This window comes from Pocillopora damicornis, chromosome 1 (genome assembly GCF_964200805.1).
Source record: "Pocillopora damicornis chromosome 1, jaPocDami1.2, whole genome shotgun sequence".
NCBI lineage: Eukaryota > Metazoa > Cnidaria > Anthozoa > Scleractinia > Pocilloporidae > Pocillopora > Pocillopora damicornis.
This window is the reverse complement of record NC_142670.1, coordinates 10,944,827-10,970,000: the sequence shown is the minus strand read 5'-3', so window position 1 is coordinate 10,970,000 and position 25,174 is coordinate 10,944,827. Positions and strand designations below refer to the sequence as shown.

General features: G+C 37.5%; 1 protein-coding gene across 15 annotated transcripts in view; it reads right to left on the bottom strand.

Annotated features, from left to right (window-relative positions):
- LOC113683152 (uncharacterized) overlaps positions 1-25,174 on the bottom strand; it is a 230,415-nt gene that overhangs the window by 18,455 nt on the left and 186,786 nt on the right. Inside the window, exon 1 of one of the 15 annotated variants that reach the window (XR_016186263.1) lies at positions 1,663-1,810. The exons of 11 other annotated variants lie outside the window; for them this stretch is intronic. The gene's annotated coding sequence lies outside the window, so the exon portion shown is untranslated. Of the gene's footprint in view, positions 1-1,662; positions 1,811-25,174 lie in introns of those variants that run through there. 3 more of the 15 variants (XR_016186113.1, XR_016186121.1, XR_016186126.1) reach the window with 3 other exon arrangements.

Here is a 25,174-nt window from a genome sequence, read left to right as displayed (position 1 = left end):
AAGACAGAATTTCTCCTAACAATGTCATTACAATATCAAGCAGACAAGTGATGAGAATAAAGACAAATATCAATTAGGGGATTATTAGTTGATCCACTGCCAAATTCTCCAAATTAACATCACAAGAACTATATGGCAGACAGGAAGGAGAATCACTAATGAGATCTTAAGAGTTGAAGGATTAATATCCTTCCAAACAAAATAAAAAAAGTTAAGAATCAAAGCAAGGTGAATAATCGAAGTGGTTGCTAAAATAAAACCACAAATAAAAAGTTTTTTCAGAAATAAACAAACAAGAAAACAAAATAAAGGAGAACAAAAGACACAAACAAATGTTGTACAAGATCCTGATTAAAGACAGTGAGAACCATTTAATGAGATTCAGAATAATGAGCCAGCAAAGTTAAACTATAAATCAGAATGAATAAAATTTACAGTAAAGAACTTATATGAATGATACAAACATAGGTAAATTGAGCAGAAAAAGTAACAGAAAATCAAAGAAAGTAACAGACTTGAAAACAAAAAAACTTAATGAAAATGCAATGGAAACACAAAATGTATACAAATTTAATTAAGTCAATGAGATTTTTGGCAGCAACAGTACTTTTCATTTATTTCTTATAGCTTCCTTCTTTTCTTTGACCCTTGACCCTTTAAACCCTTGGAGTGACCAGCATCTAATTTCTCATTACAAAATCACTCCTGAATCACACATCAAGGTCATGAGAATAGAGGAAATGATCACTAATGAAAGAAACTTTTGATCAGTGACCAAATTCTCCTTGTCAGCACCTTAGGAATCATATAAAGAACAGTAAGGAGAATATGCATACTGATGTTAGGGTGTAAAGGGTTAAGTAAGTCATATTAGGAGGCAAAATTGTACCCTTTGCCAAATTTGAAACTCAGAAGAAGACACTTATTGAACAGTTAAGTTACTCTCTGTAATCCTAAAGTGCAGTGGCAAAGAAATCTTCCCAGATATCACACTACCATAGTGCTTTAACAGCTAACATGTGAGTAGTCTTTAACAATACTTTTATCAAACCTTTATCACACTGTGATCATTTGCTAAGCTGTCATCAAAAAGGAATATGTCTTTCACTAAAACTTTGCTTATTTCCTTTCAGTGGTGAACCAAAGAATCTATTCTACACTTGATTAATTTAATCATAAGTTGCACTTTGCTAGAAGGTAAATCGAAACACAACAAAGCAAAACAAGGCAAAAACAAAACGATAACAAAAGAAATCTGTAGATAATTTTGTCCTGAAAAATTCATTTTAAGCAGCAACTACGTGTAATCGCTATTTTGCCGCGGAGAAAAACAAACGTAACTCCTCAGCATTATTTAAGCTTAATTAAAAATAAGCAAACTAAACCTCATGTGCCTTCCATGCAATTTTTTATTCTAGGTTTCAAATAACTTTCCGTTTGGGTAATTTGTCACGGCTAAGATTAATACGAGCAATGCTTACAGAATTAAATGTGAGTATACACTAGATGAGTCCCTAGCTACAAACCTTAGGAACTACATGTACCGGCATTTCATAACCAAGTCTTACATGTTGAACCTGACTTTGTTAAAACGAACTTACTGGTGTTAACTACTCGTGCTACTTAGGCGTACTGAACACAATGTGTCGCTTAAAATCTCACCTCTGCTTTACACCCCACAAGAGGCTTCGCCAAGCCCGAGATTCTTCAGTAATCTTTTCCGTTTGAGCTCATTATTTCAGATGAACTTTCGTCTCGCTTTATCCGCCATTCTTACAAGCCCATTATGCATCCTGGGTACTAATTGGCTACAAAGCGGAAATGACCTGGGCTAAAACCGGAAGTCTCGGATCCATCGTCTCACATTTTACACGTTTTTGTACTCACAGTTGAAAAAAACACCGACATTAGTAAACAACGATTTGAGCGCTGAAGGCCACTTCAGTGTTTATCCGATAACGTTTTATCCTTCCTTAAGATTCTAGATCGAATTCGTTTCCAAACTGGTGAAACTCGTCAAGGTAGAGTGGACTTCATTTGGATTTTTTTTGAACGATTACGATCGCCACGTGTGTGTGACATGAAGAACAGTCGTTCGTGAAATCAAAGTGTTTGTGTATGGCCTTGGCCTAATTGGGGCGATAAACCAAAACCTATTGACGGAAACTGGAGCTCTTGGTTTGCTTGGAGTTCTTGCCAGATCCCATCGGATGGCAATTTGTTGCCGTTTCGACACAGAGAAAGAGATTGCTCCCAAGACCGAAAAATGACGGTGCCGATTGCTTAGGAGAAAAGAGACGTACCTCGGGTTGCGACGCTGGCAATATTCCCCTTGGCATGGAGTGTGGTCGAATACAAGATTCGTTCGTAGCGGCTTTGCAATCAGGCTTATGGTTATTATTTTTTTTTTTGTTCCCGGTTCTTGTTTATTTATGTTGATCTCGAACTTTTCTTTTGCCTTTCACTTGTTTTTGTGTCTAATTCTGGTTTTGTTCTTTGCTTGCTTTTGGTTTACAGTATGGTTCTTGGTTTTGTCTCTCACTTTAACGTTTAACAATTTCTGCTACAACAACGGAAGCTGAAGACACCATAGCTGTACCGCGTAACTGTTTGTAGTGTTTACCGTTGTGCTGAAAGTAAGTTGACGTTAAGCTGCAACGGTTCATTAAGTCTATAATGTGTTCTGTCGATAGCGGTAGTGGCTCGGCTCGATACAGACTAATAAAAAGGAGGTAACCAAGATTCTTTTTTTACATCTCTGGGTTCAAATGAAGGGTGGGAGATATCAATTCAAATAAACTTTTGAATTTAGCTAGAAATTTAATGCAATTGAGTGCGCTATTTTGACCAATCATAGCACACGTACTAACTAACCGATATTATGAGGGGTATTCATTCTAGCATTTCTATGGCACACAATCTGAAAAAAGCGGTAAAACTGATCTAGAGCCGTGAATCTTTTCCATCGACGAGAAACCATTTTTCAGACATCTCAAATTGGAAAAATTACTCAGCCACTCAATAAAAAGTTATGTCAATGAAATCGTCACCGACTGACTCCGAAATGAATCCGCTCTCACCATCCGTGGCTTCATGAGGTGTAATTTAAGGGAGTTGCTGTAGAGAGGGAGGGGAGGGTGATTCTGGGTGGTGTACGACTGACTTGCTTTAAGATAGAAAATAATAATTAATTGGGATCGATGACAAAACAAATCTGCCAAATTTTTGTTCAGGCCATTACAATGCGACATGTGATGTCTGGATTTCATTTTGTGCTTGCAGATTTTTCAGACTTGAATACCGTGGTACAGCACACACTGAATAATCCAGTCCACGCAAGGTTCATTCGCTTTAATCCTGTCACTTTTGCTTATTTCCCTTGTATGAGGGTGAGGTGTTTGCGCAGTGAATACAGAATCATCTCGAGTGATTTTTTTTTCTCGAAAAAATTACCGTTTCCAGGAGCTATGAAATATATTTTTTTTACCTTCCTTGGTTCATTAGCGAGAAGTTAGGTCTTGGGTGCTTATTAGAAGAGAAAGTCTTGCTTTTTAGAAGCGAGGTTGCCAATTTAACAAAAACCCTTTATGGCCCACACGGTAACGTGTCATCTCAGACTGTTCTGTGTGTTGAAATGTCTAATTACGGCCTTGAAAACCTCCAGCAAATCTCAGAATTATACGGATATGACTCTCTTAACCTGCTGAGTTGTTGAACTACGCGAGAAACTTTGAAAACGCAGCCAAGGAAGTATTAGAGAGGACAAACCATTGGGCAGCCTACTATAGTCTCGGTATGCTGTGCTCGAATGTACTATGATCCTGTCAGCCATATCAGTAATTTAACCATTACCACCTGTACCGATGGCCCCACAAAGCGTACAGAAGATGAGGGACTAGGGGCAAACATTTGGTGCTGCAGTGCGTCAGCGTTCTATCAGACAGGAGAGCTGGAACTCTCTCATCGTACCTCTATCAGAGAGAAATTCAGCCGGGTGAGCCGGTCAGCCTAGAACGCTCTGAACTCGAGAGGAAGATGGGATGTCAGAGTACGATTCCCCAAGCAGTGATGAAGAATCGGCCGACAAGGAGACCGCATATGATGTTGACGAGATTCCATCTTTAGAACGAGAGGCGAATTTTCTCCTCAGAAGAGTTTCTCGCCTCGGAAGAAGTATTCTCTTCAACAGCAGTTAATTTTTCTTTATTTTACTTGTTATGGAACTATGGGATTGCCGTCACCTTTTGTTTTTTTATGCTTTTGTTGACATTGCCATTCGTTTCTTTAATACTGACCTGTCTTTACTAATACGCTTTTCCGTGATCGAAGTTAAACAGAAGGAAGTCGTGACTGTGACTAGCGTACGTTATTCGTGCAAAACTTCTAAAAGAGATTTCTTAAAAGATAAAACGGTAAAAACGAACGATAAAATCCGACGTTTCGGAGTAGTCATGACTCCATTATCAAGGTAAAAGTTTAAAACATGCAAATAACAGTATTTAAGCGCCTATTATGTTAATTTTTCGCGCCACATCGCTTAAATACTGTTATTTGCATGTTTTAAACTTTTACCTTGATAATGGAGTCATGACTACTCCGAAACGTCGGATTTTATCGTTCGTTTTTACCGTTTTAAAACTTCTAAAACTTCTAAAACGAACAGTAACACCGTTTTAGTGAAAAAAACTTACGCCTGACGGTAAGCAAAGGTTTCAACGGATCAATACTGATTGAGAAAATCATCACTCATCGAAAAGGCCCCTTTAATGACTGAAAATATATGAAAATCATATATACCAGTATGTGAACTGCGGTTGAAGAAATGATTATGAAAGTGATCCTCGCAGTTATGAATACTACTTAAATAACAGTAAAAATAAGACCTGAGAAAAATTCAGGCCCGTGCGGGATTAGAACCCATCGTATCAAGAAAAGCTGGTCAAATTCAAAGACAATGCCCTTTGTTTAGTATCTCAAATATCCATAAAAGGATATCTTGAAACAATAGCTTTAGAGCCAAACAATGGCTTATTAATTCACGAGGGAAATTCAAACTCGCTGCCATTACAATAGCGAAATTCACGAGTTAAATTCAAACATAGCCGATTACTGCACGAGCGCGAAATTTGAATACTTAGCGAAAGCGCGTGTATGTCAAATCTTACCCTGGGGAGGAGTAGGGAGTTACTTTTTGTTCAAGGTCACTTGCTACTCAGGGAGGGTTGGTCAAGACATAGCATGTCGCAACAAAAGGCTTTTGTTTGAACTTGTGAAGTCGAATTTAACCCACAACAATGGCTCATTTCTTGATACGATCACCTTTGCGATACCGGTGCAGCGTTCTACGCGCTGGGCTGGTCATTCTCTTGGTTTAAGTAAACCCTCTGAATGGTGAGTAAATGACTGCAAATATATGATATGAACTGCGGTTGAAGAAACAAATATGAAAGCGATCCTTGCAGTTAAGAAAATCACTTAAGAGCGCTTGTCTGTAAAAATCAGACAAATTCTAAATTTCGCGGCAAGTGCGAAAAATTCGATTTCTTTCTTATTTTAATATTAGATAGGCTAGACTATAACTAAAATCACTGGATACTTTTTTCGACAAAATATCTTTTTCTTTCAGAGAAAAATACAAATAACAAAATTCCGTTCAAATCGTCATTTTTAGCAGCAAATTATTGCGCAAGTTTGAAGGCTTCGCATTCAAAAACGAATCGCAATCTCGTCTTTTCAACACTCAAATCTTCTTTTTTAACCTCATAAGACCTCACAAAACTATTTTTGTAAGCACTGCGTTCCTATTTGCGTGTAAAATAATTTAATTTCGAAAAGGAGAGGAAAACAACCCAAATGACAAGGGGTGTAAAGAAAGACATCACACTGTGAAAAGTTATCGTAACTGAGGATACGAGCGCTATATAAATAAAGTTATTATTATTACTTACAGTAATATGCCTTTCCCCCAAATTTAGAAGGCGATCGATAATTGAGATAAACTGCAGAAGTCCGTTGGCGTGAAGTGCCTATACTGATTAAAATGTAAAATTAAAAAATCGAGATTTCAAAGGTTCAAAGTCTGAACTGAGTAAGTTGGAAACGTTCCAAGTAATGGCTTTTTTTCGGATCTAATTAATGTCTTGTTTCGTAACGACTGAATTTCTGTCCCTTACGTTCAACTTCAAATAGCATTTCAGAGCATTTACAGCCATAACTCAACATAGCGTCATAGAACACTCCAACAAAATTTTGCACTCTACGGCTAATTTCGATACTGGCGCTGACGAAGCGACCTCCATTATTGTTTAACCCTTTAACTCCCAGATCAAATTTGTAATTCTCCTTAATGTCAACGATGCAATTCTTATAATGTTAGTTCAGAGAATTTAGTATTGGATCAACCTATTATCTCCAAATTGATATTTTTCTATATTCTCAGTACTCATCTGGTTGATATTGTATTGATATTCTAAGGAGAAATTCTGTCTTGGTCACTCATGGGAGTTGTAGGGTTACGATCACAAGGTTCCTATCGAGAGGAAGTCATCGAGCGGATAAAAATTGCGTGACCCCACAAAGTTGACGACAGAGTGTGTCAAGACTTGTTTCCTTGCAGTCACAACTATACTGTAAACCCCTGAGACAGTCATAGAGTCATATGTAGCTTCTTGCATGCCTTGTTTTGTCTCGCGACCCGCTCCCCGTCTCTCGCACGAACAGTTCCGTTTCTCCTCATGCGATATTTTTGGTGCGTTGTGCCTCGTTTGTCGGCATTGGTTTTCCCAAGTGAAGATAAGATGTCATATGATTGGCTTCTTCATTGTCACTTACGAAGAAAAGAAAAGGTTCATTAGAGATTAACAGCAATCCTTCTTTCGAAATTCAGTTATGAACCAACTAATAACAGTTGTTATCGGTTAAGACGAACAGGAACTTGGATATTTCACTAAACATCATATGTCGTACAAAATCAGATTTGATCAGCTCCCTATGCAACTGCATAGCGATTTCCATTCCCTTTGCGGTACTTGGATCTAAGCTAATGAATTAATGGAATAGTTTATTTAATCATATTAAAGAATCAAATAGTATTGCAGCCTTTAAAAGGAATGTTTTAAATTTTATTGAGGACAATTAGAAATTTTATTTCTATATTTGTATATACTTTTCTTACACCTTAATTAGTAGGACATCCCTGACATGGTGCGTCAGCGCCTTTGGTTGTCTCCTTCACAACGTTTCTTTACTGTAGTGATAAATCTAATTCATTGTCTATTTGTAATCTAGTTGAGTGAATCTGTAATAAGAATAAATGAAAGAGATCAAAGGAGCAAAGTACTGGCGAAACACGTGTGTTTTAAAACTTTGTAAATTTCCTAGCCGTCCCATACGGAACTAAAACGTGAAACACCGATTTTTACGTCCTCTTAGCAACGAAACCTAAACGTAAATGGTTTGTAAAGCTGACCTCTTGATTGCTAACCTTTCGTCAGAGCGAATGACGATGGGCTATCGCTCAAAACGTCAGCTGTAAAAACTATTTACGATGATTGATTTACATGCACTATCAAATCAGTTGATAAAATCAAGTTATTTTCTAATACCGACGCAGTCTTACAGTTTCTTTAGAAACTTACCCCCTTTAGGATTTTCACTGTCCGTTTACGAGCAAGATTTAGTCGCTCAAGATTAATTGGTGTCTATTCTACCGTCTTTGAGAAGAGCCTTATCTAAAAATAAAATGATGACAATAAAAACGTTGTTTATGGTTTGATTTATTTCCTGGTTCTAACTACGCGTGCAAATACGACGAGAGTTTCTAAAAATGACCTTCCACGATTGGAATACAACTTGAACTGCAATTGAGGTATCTTTAAGCATACTTACAGGATCTCTAGCAAGCTTAATCAATTAACCTGTTATCTCTCGATATCACGTACAGGATGTGATCTGAAGATGACAGGTCTTTGTAGACTTTGTAGACTTTGTAGACTTCTTTTCGCCACTGACAAAAAATTCTCCCTTGACAAAATTATTGATAAAATACGTTAAAAATAAAGATTGTAAACAATTTTTGCTCAGAGAGAAGTCTTTTGTAGTTAAGACTCCTCTAAAATAGGAAGAAAAATTAATTGAAATTGAAAATTTATGAAAACCTAACTTAACATAACAGAATGGTGAATTTATTTTTTTGGGGGGGATGGTTTCATTACCTTTGCGTTGCTGTACAAACAAAATTTTAGTCAACTGATTCGTGCACTTTATAGTTCATAGACGCTAAACAAACAAACGAAATTACGCAACAGCATGCGCGTTTTTGGCCTTCTTAAGGACAAAATTTCAGTCAACTGATTCGTTCGGTTTACAGTTCATTGACGCTAAAAGAACACTGAAATGGCCTCTTACGAAATTGCGAATCAGCGTGCGCGTTTTTGACCTTATGAATGAAATGAAATTTTGCCCTATATAATTGTTCTAAACAAGCAGTCGCGTGCTTCCTCATGCAGTTAAGGATTATAATCGCGTGTGTTTTTAGAAGTTCCACTATGCAATACCTGAGTACCTAAATAACGATTATGTTTCGGGGTACCCTTATTCGGAGAGATTCGTAGCGAGAAACGAGATTTATTACAAGTAACGAGTAATGAAGTAAATTTATATTCCTGTCCCAACCTCTGTTTTAATAAAGAAGTTCCTTCAAAAAAAGCCTTCAGGTATTAAGGATGACTGATTCTCCCGATAATTTTCTATTTTAGTTTAAATCATCGATGCAGCAAAAAGGTCAAAAACACTTAGAAGAATCGAACCTAATCCGCATGTTACCAGTCCTTCAAAAGTTGCGTTTATCTGGTAACTAACAAGTTTCTCTCCCCCCCTCCTGCTATCTTGAATCTTTTTATTTAGAATGACAAAGCGCTAACAGCCAAGAAGACCTTTTCTAAGAACAAGTGAAGTATCCTTGTAAACTTGATAAGCTTCCTTGATGATATGATATCCAACTCAGTAGTTCGAATTCGCTGTGGCTGTCAATCAGGAAGATTACCTTAGAAACTATCATGCAACGGTATCAATATAGGTCACTTGACACGCGCATACGCGCCCCAGATGGATTTGGCTAGCGTCGAATGCTTATGGACAGCACTTTAAGTGAGAGGTGATAAAGGAAATATTGTTGATGAATTCCATACACTCGTCTTAGGTAGGGGAAGATTCGTCTGGTGGTGACGACAAAGACAGAAGATGAACGCGCAGATTTGTTTGTTTGTTTTTCATATGCTTATTCAATATGTTTCTTTCTTAATCCTCTTATCACTGTCGATTTGTGGTTTGGTAAAATCTCACATGTGAAAAGTGAATACAAGATGTGTTTTCTGTTACTGCATCTCGTAGCATATCATTAGCAGGTCATAACTTGAGTACACACTTGCACGGTCTGTACTTTGGATAAAGAATACAGAGAACTCTTTTTTTCTTTGCAAACTTTCGCAAACGTATATCTTTTTAATAGACTATTACGCTTTATTTTCCGATAATCAAAACGAACAACCTTATTGGTTTCTTTCATACTCCTCTTTTTCTTACTTGAAAAACCTACCATCCATTTGAAAACTCTTCTAGTGTGGGAAAATAAGGAACTTCTGCTTTGACATAACCTTGACTGCCTCGTAATTGATAACTAATTGAGGCTTTCTCTATCGTGTCCACATCATTATGGTTTGCACGAAGTATAAGAATTTTCTATATACTTACTGGCCAAGTAAGAGGGCCAGACGGAAAACATCATCTCTTTTCACTGTTCTTCGTTGTCCACATCATTATGGTCTGCACGAAGTATAAGAATTTTCTATGTACTTACTGGCCAAGTAAGAGGGCCAGACGGAAAACATCATCTCTTTTCACTGTTCTTCGTTGAGTAGCACCGCTCATACCTCAGTACTTTTATTTGAACTAAGAGGCATCCTCTGAAAACGTTCACATAATATACACTTTCAAACAAGGGATTTCAGAACTTTTAATCCTAGATCAGTGTAACCCGCCTTTCGAACAGGTATATCCCCTGGGTTTTTGTGTATCCCATGATTTTTTTTGGAGTATTCATTCTATTTAAAAGAGCCTGATTGTCTCTGACGCTTAAAGTATCATTACGAACTCCTTCAAGTTAGTTGATATTTTGACAGACTTGAATTGAAGAAAACCATTGAGTGGCTATGTGTCTCTAGAAAATTGCAACACTTGTCATGATTTTTTTAACTGACACATCTCCCCTTCGTCCTTTCAATGGTGGTCATAAGAAAGTTCTTGGCGATGGCAAATGATTGACATCGATGAGAAGCAGGTACTTTCGCAAAAAAGGCGATAGCCTTGCGTTTCAAATTATTTCTGAGGTATTTTCAATGCTACAAGAGAAGCTTATGTATTCTGTCACTCGTCCAAACTATACGGCTAGCCATCTTTGAGACTTTCTTAACAAATTAATCTCAACTACTAAAACGAGTCAAAAAATATATATTTTCAAGGGCATGAAACATAAAAGAACATGTTTTTTTTCCTAACCGGTTCTAATTCCTAAAACTGAGAATTGTGTCCATTGCTTGCGAATACATCATATTTTCGTTTGTCTTTCGATCCTTTTTTTGTTACGACAAGGGAAGACAGTTTTTTACAGAAATTACTGGCTTGAGTGAGGAACTTTTAAAGCAAATAAAAAAATCTTTTATTTGAGATGACAAGAACATTAATTCTCATGTTTACTTAATATTAACTTAAAACAACAACTGTCACTGTAATACATGCGACGTGCGTTTCATGCACACATTCGGTTCGGGTCCAGGGGCCTATTTCTCAAAAGTTCCGTTAACGGACCCGTGGCAATATTTTTTAATCAGAATTTTAAGATTAGCACGGCAGGTTCTAATACTCTAATCAGCCCATTTTTTTCTGTAGCTTACATTTTCAAAACCCCCATCTTGAATAAAAACAGAAGAGCTCGGGGCCAGTTAAGTTATCGGAACCTTCGGGAAACGGCCCGTAAACTACGCAAGAAACGACAAATGAATAAAGGGGTAAGTTTCTAAAGAAACTGTGGTGCTGCGTCGGTGGGAGAGTATAGCAGGTAATTTAGTGTTAACAACTGGGTTGAAAACGTAGCGTTAGCCCTTCGTCAGAGCGATTATCGCTCTGACGAAGGGCTAAAGTTCGAAACGTCAGCTTTTTTACCCTTTGACGTTTCGAGCGTTAGCCCTTCGTCAGAGCGATTATCGCTCTGACGAAGGGCTAACGCTCGAAACGTCAGCTTTTTTACCCTTTACGGTGGCTAATTTACGTTTTCAACCCAGTTGTTAACACCAAATTACCTGCTATACGCAAGAAACGGTTGAAAACTTTTCAATACTTCCACAGTTAGGCCATTTCTGGCTGTTTAAAGCATTCACCAACACTTGTACCATTCCATTATACAAGACTAAGGAGGGTTCATGCAGAAACATTGCCCTGTTGTTGATTTTCTCAATCACTGCACAAACACTTCGATCCTCATACAAGGGTACCCAGAAAAGGTGACCGGATAAAATCGAGTGTATCTTGCTTGGACTGGGTTATTCAGTATATGTTTTACAATGGTATTCAAGTCTGAATTCGCTTCAAAGATCTGCAATGAAAAAAAATTTATTTTCTTGATATGCATTGAGATCTCATTTAACCCCTTCGCTGATATCACTGGACGAAAAAACAAAATTCCGGTCACGGAAATGTTGCTAAAACATTTGTTTCCATTGCGGAAACGTAACGGCTAACATGTGTTCACGTAGACAGAATCATGACATCTACTCATATTTCCGTCCCTGTGGACACAGCGGAACCGTACCACTTTTCTACATGTTTCCGATGGAGGAGAGGACAAGATTTTTTATTTGAAAAAAATGTGAAAAACTCCAGATTTTGGAGATCACTGAAATTACTCTTTATCCTGAGCGTTATTTATTATTCCTACATCAATTTTAACTATTACTAACCGGTAAATCCTCTCTCAGCCTGCGCATGCGCACAGAAAAAACCTAAGACTAGAAAATGCTTGAAGAAGAGATAAAATTGACAGCGTACTAAAAAGTGACCGTCATGTGTCGTACCTTTTCGACGTTTTGCTCTTTACATGTAGTCCAACTGGTGCCATCAGTAGAAAACGAGAGCCTGTAGCTTTTTGTAAACGATCCGTTTGCCTTTCCTTGTGTGGTGACTTCGCATACTGTGCGCCCTGCTCCCATATCAACCTGTATATAGTTATCAGTGATTTTAGAAGACTGCTGACACCAACCGCTGTCTCCATTGAGCCGTCCTTTGCGTGGATAACAGCTGAGATAATTGGAACTCGCAGTGATTTGGGCGTCAGGTACGATGTTTGGATCCTCTGCTCCTAACGCTTCGCAAGATGGTAAAGCTGGAAGAAATGGAAATTCAGAACTTTTGTATATATTATTTCAACACGCTCGTTGCGCTGGTAATCAGGCTTTGACACATGTATTCTACGTATTTAACGGCATTTTCTTTTGAGGTTTCCTTGTAATTGCTACTTAAAGTGTAACATCGCTTTTTTTATACAACTGTGAATACCCCTCACTTCGGATAGTGTTCCGCAAACCAAGCTACAAAACTTGTTTTTCTGCTCGATTTTATGGCCCAGGCACAAAGATGGTCATAAATCCGAGCAAAAAAAAGTAAGGTTCTGTAACTTACAGTACTTACAGTAATTTTAAATCCTCTTACCAGTGCAAATTCTTCCATCTGCGATAACTCCAGGTTTACAAGCACAAATATATGAATCAAGGGTATTCTGGCAAATGGCATTCGTGTTACAGACAGGTAATGAGGCCTTGCATTCATCAGCATCTAGCAACAAATAATTGGATGTACTGTACTTATTAAAAACTAATTGAAAATAGGCCTTGTGCATGTTCACGTCAGAATATCCACTCTCACCCCCAAACCTCGTTTTCACGGTGTACTCTCATGAGTCTGAATTCGAAAGTATTTCCGAACCACTGAAATCAAAGGTTGCCCACATAAAAACAACAAGGTGGAGAAAAGTTCCCGAAAATTTTAATACAAAGTAGGCTTGGACCGCTATTTTTCAGTAAATGCAGAAGCTCATTACCTTATGGGCTCCTGGTAAATAACGTAATCGTGCATAATCGCTATATTATGCATCATATTATGATATTTCACCATATTTTGTGATGAAATATCAAAACTACCAGTAAATAGACAAATAAATAAATAAGTTGATAAATAATTAATCAAATCAGTAAATTTAAGCGAAAACAAGGAATAGAAGATTGTTGATGATATTTCTCCCATTTGTGGTGGTTGTGATTTGGATTTCACTGAAAGGGATCAAAGGTTGTAGGATAAAACAACTTGATATGGTTCTACTTTATCATTATAATAAGAGCGTTATCAAGTTTTACTACTCTGATGTCAACGAGTACGGCCAATTGAGTTTTGTTACCTGCTGTTTCCATATCGCAAGGAACAAGAAGTGTTTTCCCTTTATAATGGAATCAAGCCAGTAACTGCCATTGGTCGCTTTCCCCTCTTCGCTTGCTTTTATCTCTTTACACGTTTCCGCTGGAAATTCAGGAATGGAGCCAAGAGGAATTGAGGACGGAGAATAGTTTTATCAGGTTCAAATTACTTCAAATGAGCACCAGTGCTAAGGCTACCTTTTTTTGAAACTCACCTCTTTTCGTATTACTCCTAACATAATATCTCTCAGAATTTGCCACAAAGTTCTCTAGTCTGGCTTCCTTAGTCCGGTTGTTTAGTTCACATACTTCCTCTGAAATGACGTAGTTGAAGCTGTGACACCTGAAATCATTGTAACATGCCTGATGACATTCAAATGCAATCGATGATCTCATTGTCCTGAAGGTGTGTCCTCGTAGCATCATACCAGAAATGGCATGCTCATCCTCCTTGCATTGTTGAGCGAAAACTTCGTACACGTAGCACATGCACAGTACAATTACAATGCAGAATCGCATCGTCATTAGCATTGGCTCGTCCTTTTCTGTAAGAGAAATTTCATAGACTGACATTTGGGTGACTTGGGTGGGAGAACAAGCTATAATGCGAGATTTGTTCAATCATGATTGAAAATGCACCAGAAATTAAAGAGAAAAGAGGACGACAGTTTGGACGACAGCTTTGTTTGTTGTAAATCCAGCGAACTTATAGAACTTACTTGTTTATCGCACAATCCATGCTCTTTTCGTTTTTGAAACATTCATCATACCTTTTGAAGTGCGATATATCTTTTCTTTAAAAATATTTCTGCACGCCTCAGGACAGAAACTACTTTTTTTTCGATTAACGGTTAAAATTTGTCAACTTTACGCCTAACGGTTAAACTTTAAGGCCGTTTTTTAAAACGGCCTTAAAAGACCATAAAAGAGACTCTCCACTACCCTAGTCTGGTGTTAAACAGAAATTTTGTTACACTCATTTCTTACAATCTTAAAACATATTTCAGCGGAATACGGTTGTCTTTTGTTGACATATTCATTCATCCAAGATCAATGTTTATAACTGACTTACTCAAATCTGTAAGACAGAATAAAAACAAAACAAAAGCAAATTTAACTATCCCATTCTTTAGGAAGACGTGATGATACGATATTGGGATTTTTTCACAATCATAAATAAAAAGAGAAAAACATGGCAACTTAGAAAATCAGATGTGTTCTGCAAGCATTTTATAGTTTAGATGCTTTAGACTTCTCTTTACATATTTTTATTTCTTTCAAAGGAGTTGTGTTAAGTTCATTAATCATTAAGCAACTAGCAGAGTCCTCTAACACTTAGATGTCTATTCATGCTTAACAAAAAAGCAACTGTTAGATTAGTGGAATGATTAAGAAGACTTGACTCAATAAACTTAGGGTTTTCGCAGTTCTTAGTCAATAGTGATTTATAGATATAATTAGTAACCAAGGAATGTATAAGACACGTTCATGAGCGCTCCTAATGGGTGATATTGTCGTCCCATATAAGAACCTTGTGATAGTCACAAGTAGTCAAAATAAATTCAATAAGTCATCCCACTCAATCTGCACTCAGTGCGCGCAGCTTTTTGTAAGAACCTTGGACTTGCATACTCATGTTGAGGAACACATGATAAACTTACTCATGTTGAGGAACACATGATAAACTTACTCCTGTTGAGGAACACATGATAAACTTACTCATGTTCAGGAACACATGATAAACTTACTCATGTTCAGGAACACATGATAAACTTACTCATGTTGAGGAACAAATGATAAACTTACTCATGTTGAGGAACACATGATAAACTTACTCATGTTGAGGAACACATGATAAACTTACTCATGTTAAGGAACACGTGATAAACTTACTCATGTTGAGGAACACATGATAAACTTACTCATGTTGAGGAACACATGATAAACTTACTCATGTTGAGGAACACGTGATAAACTTACTCATGTTGAGAAACACGTGATAAACTTACTCATGTTGATGAACACATGATAAACTTACTCATGTTGAGGAACACGTGATAAACTTACTCATGTTGAGAAACACGTGACAAACTTACTCATGTTGCGAAACACGTGATAAACTTACTCATGTTGAGGAACACGTGATAAACTTACTCATGTTGAGGAACACATGATAAACTTACTCATGTTGAGGAACACGTGATAAACTTACTCATGTTGAGGAACACATGATAAACTTACTCCTGTTGAGGAACACGTGATAAACTTACTCATGTTGAGGAACACGTGATAAACTTACTCATGTTGAGGAACACGTAATAAACTTACTCATGTTGAGGAACACATGATAAACTTACTCATGTTGAGGAACACATGATAAACTTACTCATGTTGAGGAACACGTGATAAACTTACTCATGTTGAGAAACACGTGATAAACTTACTCATGTTGAGGAACACGTGATAAACTTACTCATGTTGAGGAACACATGATCAACTTCCTCATGTTGAGGAACACGTGATAAACTTACTCATGTTGAGGAACACGTGATAAACTTACTCATGTTGAGAAACACGTGATAAACTTACTCATGTTGAGGAACACATGATAAACTTACTCATGTTGAGGAACATGTGATAAACTTACTCATGTTGAGGAACACGTGATAAACTTACTCATGTTGAGAAACACGTGATAAACTTACTCATGTTGAGGAACACATGATCAACTTCCTCATGTTGAGGAACACGTGATAAACTTAGTCATGTTAAGGAACGCGTGATAAACTTACTCATGTTGAGAAACACGTGATAAACTTACTCATGTTGAGGAACACATGATAAACTTACTCATGTTGAGGAACAAATGATAAACTTACCCATGTTGAGGAACACGTGATAAACTTACTCATGTTGAGGAACACATGATAAACTTACTCATGTTGAGGAACACATGATAAACTTACTCCTGTTGAGGAACACATGATAAATTTACTCATGTTGAGGAACACACGATAAACTTACTCATGTTGAGGAACACATGATAAACTTACTCATGTTGAGGAACACACGATAAACTTACTCATGTTGAGGAACACATGATAAACTTACTCATGTTGAGGAACACGTGATAAACTTACTCATGTTGAGGAACACGTGATAAACTTATTCATGTTGAGGAACACATGATAAACTTACTCATGTTGAGGAACACGTGATAAACTTACTCACGTTGAGGAACACGTGATAAACTTACTCATGTTGAGAAACACGTGATAAACTTACTCATGTTGAGGAACACATGATAAACTTACTCATGTTGAGGAACACGTGATAAACTTACTCATGTTGAGGAACACATGATAAACTTACTCATGTTGAGAAACACATGATAAACTTACTCATGTTGAGGAACACATGATAAACTCACTTGCGCAGCGATCAAAATAATTTACCAGAGAAAAACATGTTGCCAATGCATTAGATATAAGGTATGAAAAGAAGACTACTCTACTTTCCTAGATATCTCCCTAAAAGCGGAAGGCGACTGATAATTTTTTCGGACGCAGACAATAGTTGTTTTGTTGTAGGTTTTGCCGAGAGTGTTTATAATCTCTTGGTTTGGGGGTGTCTAGAGGAAGGGTGTTATTGCTTATTGCTTTAAGAAGAGTAAAAATCTAACCATTGAATAATTCATTAACTAAGCGCCCGGGAGATTTATTGTTCAGAGTACATTTTTAAGTTAACTCATCTGTTGGGAAGTGGAAGGATCTCTCATTTCCGACCTCTTGTTGGGCGTTTACCCTTTGACCCCTGACAGTGATAAGCGTCTGAATCAAACATTAAGGTCATGAAATGAAGAAAATGATCAGTCACGAACTCAACAAGCTCTTGATTGTTAGACAAACTCCCCCTGTAAGTACTAAAAGAAATGCATCGAGGTCAGTATGGGGAATATGCATCCTGATTTTAGGGTGTAAAGAGTTGTTATGCAGCAGACGTCACAATAATCATAAGTTCTGCATTACACCAAACACGCGGTCAATCTCTCTCGACAATTATTATCGACGAAAATCATGCACCGCAATTCCCTCTAGTTCCTTGTTAAAGGAATTGTTTATTTCCGGCATATCATCGACTATTTGTGTGATATTAAATACCCTTGATGTTCATCAAAGCCGGAGTTTAAAGCCACTTGGTGTACCAGCAAATTCAAGCAGTCTAGTGGGAGCTCGAAATTTGCATGTTTGTAGAAGTTATTAGGATTTCGTAAGAGAAAAAACTTTTGTAAGAGGGAAAGGGGTTGAAATGGTAAACTAGCAAACTAGTGAATTTTTTTTATTTGATGGGGCAATCTGGTGGGGAAGGGGGACGAACTTTTTTATGTCATAACCCAACACATCGACAGAGTAGAACTTTGAATGCTAGAAACGACAAAAGTTGGAAACATCGCGAAAAAACAGTTTTTGTAAGTTGTAGCATCGTGTTTCTCGAGCATCAGTTTTAGAAAGATTTTGACAATAGCTAGATGAATGAGGACGAAAATAAATTTATAACAAACGTAGTTGACAAACATGTTTTATTACAACGTACGTCATCCTAAAAAGAAACGGAGGGCATCTTGTTTATGCTCAAATGACGACATAATTTACATTACTGACCCTAAAAGTAGTGGTCACACAAACTCGTCTGTCAAAAAGTGTTAACTTAAGAGAAATTTGAAGTATTTTAATCACGAGTGACAAAATCTTAATGCCATTACTACCCCTTTACAAAAAACGGTAGTACATTACATTTTTAATAATATCAAGCTAAAATGAAAACTGTAACTCAATCTTTATTGTCCAATGATGTTCAGACTTGTGATAATGCTTTATTACTCACAACATTTTGACTTGTGATAATGTTTTATTACTCACAACATTTTACTCTAACTGCTTGTATAATTCAAATTACGGGTACATCAATATAATATTGTACAAATGGCCACTACATAACCAGTTTGGGCCAATCATCTTAACCTTAATGAGTCTCATTATGATTTGGTCGTTTATAAACCATTCTGAGTCACTTTAATCAGTCGAGCGACCGATGAAATCAGTTAACATCAATATCCATTATAATTATACTTCATCGCAAGTACAACAATGATATATTGTATATCAAATAGTATTTTTAAATTAGCTCAAATGGTCGATGTACAGCATTGTAGCAAAACACTGTCAAACTATGGAATTACCTCAATTTCTCTTAAGTGTTCGACCTTACCGAAAACATCGAAATTCTCTTTATATGGTCTTATCACATTGGTCGGAAACATGGTGAATGTACGACCACTACTGCCGCCGAAAAAGGTTCATGCTTACTCACACCCGAAACAGTAAATAATATCTTAGATACTCGATAACAGTTTTAAAGAATGCAAATAACCAATGAGATATATACATTTTTTTAGAGGTACATCAATTTGTTTCAAGAGCTTGACCCAGTACTATCCTAGTAGCGACAAACTGATCGGAAAAATGTTTATTACACAGCCAACTCTGTTCGAATAAGTTGATTTCTAAAGATCCTCAAGGAGATTTATCGGGTTCCTTGCAATTTTGTTTTCTCCTAAATTACTTATTTGTTACTTCATATCGCATGAGGCGTTCTGGTTTGTATTACTATCCGTTGCCCCAGATCATTCCACCTACTTACGCCTAAAATCTTGTCCTTAAGGAAATACAAATTTATTATGTGAAAAGTACTTTTGTGAAATGAACGAGTTTTTCAGCTGCCATAGCATTAACAAGCTCATGGAAAAGTATGCAGGTTAATGCGTGGCTAAATTACCGAGTCTTTCATGAAAATGGAATTCTCTATACATTTGAACACCATTTTCGAAAAATATGGTTACTCTCTGAAATTTCAGAACACGTCAAACAATGGTGGTGATAACAGTTCCGTGGATTCTGGAGCATACTTCTCCTTTGAGAAATTAAATGGGACCAACCAACTATACCTAAAGGTCAAAAGGCAGCTAGATCACGGTTTTCTGGTGGCTGTGGAGATGTGTTTTACCACATAAGTGATTTAAGGAATGTAATACGTCAATTGTAGAAGCATATTTGAATAAAAGTATCGATTGGCTTATGCTTGCATTTTGTTCAATGATTCCCCAAAAACGTAATATCTACCAAACCATGACCAGAAGATGTCCGGTTATGCAAGTTATTTTGTTGATTTCTCCCGACATTATAAGATCCTCCCCCACCACCGCAGGAAGCCCTTCCACCACTCCCACCAGAGTAACCTCCACCACCTCCCCCACCCCCAAAACGTGACCAGGCCCAACCACCCCCACCACCCCCACCACCAAATCCACCAAACCCCGCCATTTGAGAACTGGACGAAACTTGTCCACCCAATCCGCCCTGAAGAAAGCCCTTACCACCGCTGTCTCTGTTTCCTGCACCACTGGAGTAAAACCCACCTCCGCCACCTCCAATATCTAAAGTCAAATAAAACAAAGAAAGAAAAAACCATTATGATACGTCTATCTCAGTGCTTGTATCGAGCACGCAATTGGGCTATCTTTTTTTTTTGTTGTCATTTGGGTTTCTTGTGGACGTTATTCTAATTGTTCGCTTTGTCCTCAAGTGACATGCTTTTCATGACCTTTCAGTCAAACAACGCCAGGAAAATTATTCATGTATATTTTGGCTATATTTTGACTATATTATCTATTTGACGAGCAAGCAAGCTATCTCTTTATACTCGTATGCATCCTTCACATCCTTAATAAAAGTAGTATTAACCCCATATCCCTTTATTGCGTCAAAAATCGATTGGAATCTTAGATGCTGTTGTCTGGAATTATTACGTCTACGCACCAACAGGTCAAACGGATTTGCAATGCAGCATGTTTACTAATTATTTCACAGCGGTGAAATTAGGAAATAATTTAGAGAAGATTTAACGAAGTCTCATCCTTGCATTTGTCACCAGCCTAATGAATCATTGTAATGCTCTGCATTACAGATTACCTTACTCTTATTTATGAAAGACTCCGCGTGTGCAAAGTTCGGCTCCTAGACTTGTTTTTTTTGGGCACCCAAGTTTTGCAAAACCTCACCAGTTATACTTAAGAGGCTGTCTCTCTCATTTCCACCCGGTCAATTTTGCGTCAAAAATAATTTTGCCTGAAACTCTGTTAACAGAAAGACTTTACCTAGGAAAGAACTAAATTAGATTTGGTTTGATTCGAAATAATTTTCTGACTGCATTACGGGCCATAATTATTTCCCAGTCCGTAGGGACCGTCGCAACGTCTCGAAAATTGAAAAATAGGCATATTTTGTAATGTTGTAAGATATTTGATTCGCATAGTTAAGCCACAGAATTTATAGCAGATTGCTTAAAAAAACCTTTCTTGTTTGCCAAGACTGTTAGAATTTGCCCTCTCAACAAATTTGAAAAGGCGAATTTTAGCATATTCTGACCACTAGAAATCGCCATCGGCCGATGGCCGTAAATAACCTTGATTTAGACGCTAAGTTTTGGGATTTGGGACCTGGTTGACGATTCTATCCTACACAGCCGTTAAGTTTAGACCTTTATAGGCAAAAATATGCAAAAACCCTTGTACGATTTCGATTTTTCAAAAGTTATGACCGTTTGAATCAGCACATGTACGAGCATTCGCGATTTTTTCGCCTACACCAAAATCGAACCACTGGAGCAGATTTCGTCATAAATACAGCTTACCCGCTTTGCAGCCCGTCTTCATGGCTCACTTCAGAATTTTTCTAATAACCAAATTGGTGAAATTCATGATAACTTCAACAAATAGCTAGGTATTGCCTTCGAAAAGTAGGCGGCATCCATCGTGATTCGTGGTAAATGCTTTTACCTGGAGTTTGATATCATATAATTAATAAATCAATTTCAAATATCCTGAGCTTGCTTCTCTCGGTTCCGCGTCGATTGTGTCCCAAAACTTCGCGTCTAAATCAAGGTTATTCACGGCCATCGGCCGATGGCGATTTCTAGTGGTCAGAATATGCTAAAATTCGCCTTTTCAAATTTGTTGAGAGGGCAAATTCTTACTTTCTTGGCAAACAATAAAGGTTTTTAAGCAATCTGATATAAATTTTGTGGCTTAACTATGCGAATCAAATATCTTACAACGTTACAAAATATGCCTATTTTTCAATTTTCGAGACGTTGCGACGGTCCCTACGGACTGGGGAATAATTATGGCTCGTAATGCAGTCAGAAAATTATTTCGAATCAAACCAAATCTAATTTAGTTCTTTCCTAGGTAAAGTCTTTCTGTTAACAGAGTTTCAGGCAAAATTATTTTTGACATAAAATTGACCGGGTGGAAATAAGAGAGACAGCCTCTTAAATTGCATTAGTTACCCGTTTAGTTTCGCAGATGTTTTAAAATAAAGTTAATTAATTTTAGGGTCATTCGTTGATTAGCTTCAAATGATATATAGGAGCATGTTTTTGTCAAGCCTAGCTCCAGTTACAGTTTCAGAAAAAAATGGTGATTTTCTTTCAAAGACTCTTGTTGTTCTCATCAGTATTTAAACTCTGAAATACACTTCCTTGTATACTAAAAGCATTTGTTTCGATATTGGTCTTGGATAAGTCAGTAGTACATTTTAGAAATCATTCATTACTTTCAATAATCATTCACCAAAGTGGAGGTGAATGGTGGTGGACATTTTCCGAGCCACAACACTGGGATGAATGATTATTTAAGCGTAAAGTTCAAAGAAACAAACAAACAAACAAAAAAACAAACAAAATAATTATTTTTGTTGATATATCGGAAAACAGTTAAAAATTAAACTCTTGTCGCGCGATTTTTTCTCTTCGCCTGCTCGAAGGTGGATAGTAACATCTAGATAAATGAGAGTGAGGTCGCTACGGGAAGATCTCAAATTGAGGCCTTGCTGCATTGACCGAGCGATAGCGCAGTCAACACGGCTGGGCCGTTGCACTGTATAAAAAACTCTATATACGGACCCTTCCTTGGGGCGTAAACAGGCTGTGTACTCAGTTGTATACGGTAAATATAAGGTTGTGTAAGGTCCGTATAATGATTAGTACACGTCAGGGTACCCTAAGAAAATACCAGGACCGTACACATGTGGTATAATTCCTTATATTTCAGTATAAGATTCTACTTGTTATCTCGTTTTTGCATGAGCTCCCTCGTCGAAGTCATCCAGTTCACGATCACCAAGGCAGTCACAGCGCCGAAGTTCTTCTTTTTCTTTCTTTTTTTTTTCTTGAGCTCAGAGGGTAAGGGAAAGCTACACCCTAAATCAAAACTTGGCAATTTTTTTTCTCCATTTCTAAAATTTGTTATTGGTGCTTAAAATTGCTTTGCAAGTATTGCAAAAGCTTTGAGTTTGAAATGCTTTTAAATGTGTCGCAAAGCACAAAAAGCGTGAAATCACGACTGTGTTTACATACTATTATCTTAATTTACCAGTTTTTTAATAAGAAGGCACATATTTGATTGTCATTTTGAAAATTTTTGCGATAAGCTTGCCTCGTGCATAGGTCAGAACCTTTCTGTCACTTCAACAGCGATTGCTGTTCTACAATGCCATTATTCACCCAGTAATGAGTTATGTTGACGTCATTTGGTCATCATGTAACAAGGAATCACTTTACAGAGTCTTTAAATTACAGAAGCGTGCGGCCAGAATCATTTTATATGCCGTCCGCCTAACACCCACTGTGACACCTTTTTTATAAGCTGGGATGAATACCTTGGGATGAATGAACAGAGTAAAATTGTGCTATTTTTTATATGAGCGTAAATGGCTCTCTTCCGGACTATCTCAATGAACACTTAACGATTAACAATACACAACATATCAGAAGCACGCGGTGTGCTAGCTATAATTCTGTGTCCTTATTATAAGCGTGACAATGAAGGAGGCCGTTCTTTTGCTGTAACAAGACTTTGGAATAATGTGCCTCTAAATATCAGAAAATCAGACTCCGTTAAGTCTTCAAAAACCCATTTATTTAAAAGGATCTTCGCAGCCCAGCAACATTTGGACCATTTTAGGGTTTAACTTTTATATCTGTTTATATCTATATTTTACGGAAGTTTTAATACTATTGTAATTCAACTATTCGCGTCTCTCACGAATTTAGGTTTTTAACTTTTATTATATTATATTTGTATTTATAGTTTGTAACTTTATTTTCTGAGAGCCACAAGTTTATAAGCCTTTGGCTATTAAGTGTTAGCCTCTTTAAATAAAGTCTTTATTATTATTATTATTATTATTATTATCGCAATCTTTTCATAATAAAGTATATTGATTACCTTTTCATAACTGTTGAGGGCGGAGACTGACGAGCAAATATTTGAATGAGCTTTTTCGATAAGTGTTATGGGTTAACAAACTTTACCCTTACCTGAGTACACACTAGCAGTCTGATGAGCACCAGTTCCGTTTCTTCCCCCTGGCCATGATGTATAACCAGCATTCCCTGTTGTGCCTGTATTTGCATTGCATCTTCCATATCCATATGTAGCTCTCGGCCCGCCTCCTCCACCTCCAGCTATTATCAATGGCGTGGAATTTCCCCTCACTAAAAATGTACCTCCACCGCCTCCTGAACCCCATGCGTTGATATTGTTCCCTCCTTCTTGGCCAACAAGCACTTGTATGACTTCACTCATATTCAAGCGGAACTCTCCTATCAGTTTTGCTCCTGTGCCTCCACAAAAAAAAATTTAGGGTACCAATAATCACACCCTCCTGTCGCTCCTATGGCTTCTATTCTGTAGTAGCCAGTGCACGGCACGGTCCACTGTTGAATACCGTTCGTTATCGTAACTTGTCGGTAATGATCTTGACCAGCGTAGGGACTACCTGACGCTGATGGACCATGACTTCCATTCGCACCAAGGTTTGTAAATACGGCATGGAATGCTAGGTTATAGAGAAGGTAACTTCAGTTTTGCGTTAATTGTCAGGGTAAGGTTTCTTTTGCTTCGTTAAAATCCTTACCACACAACTTTTTGACCATTCAAGGCGCCTTTCGGGCTCACGCGCGTACGTTGCCTATCAATTCGAGCCGTTTAAACTTTCAAAGAGGAATTTGATCTCAGAAATTAGAAATTTAAAAGGAAGGTACGCTTCATAGCTAAAGATCAATGTTTATGTCTCTGAAGATTCCAATATCGAATTACAAGGAAAAAGGAGAGAGGGAACGAAGAGAATGTCAGGCAACTCTCTCGGAGTCTCAAAAGCTAATACTGAGAGCTGCAAACCAATGCTAAAATACACTGCAACCATGACCGTAATTGGGAATAACTATGGAGCTGTGGGGGTGGGACTGTGATCTATGACAGACTGATCTCAAAGGAACCTAACAACCACTGGTCATTGCGCGCTTAGTCCGCCATTTTATGTCATCTAAATTCCTGACATTTCCATCGTGGTCTATTATCCAAGTGTATCTGAGCGATTTGAGTATGTTAAGATCTTAAATTTTCGTGGCAGTCTTCTGAAATTATCAGCGGTTTATTCCAGGTAGTTGTTTTAGTGATTTCTCGCAATTTTCTTGAGAAATTTTGGTTTGTAACAGGGACCATCAAGGACATCTCGCGTTTTTTCACATGGAAGGCG